The sequence below is a fragment of the Trichechus manatus genome, unplaced genomic scaffold (assembly GCF_000243295.1).
Source record: "Trichechus manatus latirostris isolate Lorelei unplaced genomic scaffold, TriManLat1.0 scaffold00024, whole genome shotgun sequence".
In the NCBI taxonomy this organism is placed as follows: domain Eukaryota; kingdom Metazoa; phylum Chordata; class Mammalia; order Sirenia; family Trichechidae; genus Trichechus; species Trichechus manatus.
The window spans coordinates 16,466,845-16,469,075 of record NW_004443960.1 but is presented as its reverse complement, the minus strand read 5'-3'; the positions used below and the strand labels follow the sequence as shown (position 1 = coordinate 16,469,075).

Sequence of the window (2,231 nt, the reverse complement as noted above, 5' to 3'; positions counted from 1 at the left end):
CTTCCTGCCTTCTCATCGTTGCTTTCGGGCAGGTGTTGCCCATTTGGTCTCGCATACTTGATTGAACTAAGAAGCACATTCTTCAGGTGTGTTATTGTTTGTTTTCTAGGCCTGTCTAATCTTTGGCTGAAAGGTGGACTTGGGGAGTGGCTTCAGTTCAGAGTTAACAGGGTGTCTGGGGCCGTAGTCTCGGGGGTTCCTCCAGTCTCTTTCAGACTAGTAAAATCTGGTATTTTTCTGTGAATTTGAATTTTGTTCTACATTTTTCTCCCACTCTGTCCAGGACCCTCTACTGTGACCCCTGTCAAAGCGGTTGGCAGTGGTAGCTGGTTCTGGGCTCAGGCTGGTAGAGGCTGTGGTTTATGTGGTCCATTCGTCCTTTGGACTAAAATTTTCTTTGTGTCTTTGGTTTTCTTCATTCTGCCTTGCTCCAGATGGGGTGAGACTAGTGTTTAATTTTTAGGAGCTCCCAGTTATCTAGTTTCTCTTCTGATGTTTGTGCATTGTTAGTTATGGTTGTACCCTGTTTATGCCATATATAAGGGCCCTAGTGTTTCCCTATTTTTTCTTCCATGATCTTTATCATTTTAGATTTTATATTTAGGTCTTTGATCCATTTTGAGTTAGTTTTTTTTTTAATGTTCAAATCCAGTTTTATTAAAATTATTTGGCTATTTTGGTACCAGTACAAAGTCTTTGACTGTGACCACTGGATACTTTAGATATGAGTTTATTTTGGTTTGTTGTGTGTTTAGACAATTGTACTTTCCTAAATCCCTTACACTTTGTTTTATTACCAAATGGCAAAATGCTTAAGTTTGTCTATCCACAACAATCTATTATCCATAGAAAAGGAATTTGTATAATAAGATTGAAAAAATAAAATCCACAGATTCAAAATATTCTCTTCAAATATTAAGAATGTATGAAGTATATTAAAGACATTTAGTCCTCCAGGTAGCAAGGCAGGCTATTTGATGTCCATAGTTTCTTGTTTTTAGTTATTGCTAATTACAGTTCAGAGACCACAGAGTTTCCGAAACCTATAAAAACCCTTACTGACATTCCCAGTATGGTTCCATTGGAATTAGAGGATAGAATCAGGAGAGCAGTTAATTCTGGTCTTTAAAACCACAAAGACTTTTTCCTTTAATGGGATTTTTCTTCTGCAGTAGCTCAGGACTGTTTGTACACTTACTGCCTTCTAATTAGCACCTGCCCTACGGTAGATCTAAGTATTGGCTTATTTAAGTGTATTACTGGGCAGCATATGAGAGGAGACCTTCCTGCTCAAGGAAGAAGATTCAGTGGACCTTAAAGTAAAGCCTCACAGTGTCTGGTGCTCCTTAGTTGTTCTCCAGTGAGCCTGAAGTTGTAAATGGAGTCCTGATTCCAAATTTGCTATGAAACGTCGTGGTGACTTTGTTTTTATGTCCTGTTCTTTGATCAAAGGCATGGCATGTATCAAAAGGTGGAGTGTAGAGGGGAAGACTCACAGCAGGTTCCGTGTGGATGATATTCTCTACCCGATGTAAGCACACTGGTTTTGCCTCAAGATTCTTTCAGACTTCTTGATTGTCTCGTTGGACTTTTTGTCAGGCCAGGCGAACAGTGTCTCATTTAGATTTCCCTCTAGCATCTTCAGAAAGCAGTGGGAGTTGGTGTGATCATGGATACTGCTGCATGTCCTTTACCCCATCACAGAATCATCAGATTAAATTTTCCATTTCCTTCATCCATGAAATTTCGGGTATAACTGTACTGGTTGAATTTAGCGTACACTATCCTCTTGGTGGAGTCACTCTTGTAGGCTTCCGTGACCGCGTCCACATTGACCTCATCGCCGGCGAACAGCTGGTGTAGGATGCGGATCAGATCTGCCAGGGTTTGTGGCTTTAGCACGTTGGTCTGCTCCATCCCGCGCAGAGCTGGCGGTGTGCATGTCTCACTGCTGGGTTGTGGTGGAGGGGCTGAGCGAGCGGAGGGGCTGGAGCAAGGGACCCTACCTGCCAGCTAGACAGCTACAGATACACACACACAAATCCCACTGACACTGGAGTACCGAAACGTAGAGAATCCCTCGCAAAGATATCAAGAGCCCACCACAGCATGGTGGGTCTGGGCTAGCTACGGACATGCAGCACACACAAATCAAGACCAAATCCTCTTTGAGTTAGTTTTCATGTATGGCGTGAGGTATGGGTCCTGTTTCATTATTTTACAGATGGACA

General features: G+C 42.3%; 1 pseudogene; it reads right to left on the bottom strand.

The window, feature by feature from the left end:
• Positions 1 to 1,331: 1,331 nt before the first annotated feature.
• LOC101343583 (cysteine dioxygenase type 1 pseudogene) lies at positions 1,332 to 2,009 on the bottom strand (annotated as a pseudogene).
• Between the last annotated feature and the right edge of the window lie 222 nt (positions 2,010 to 2,231).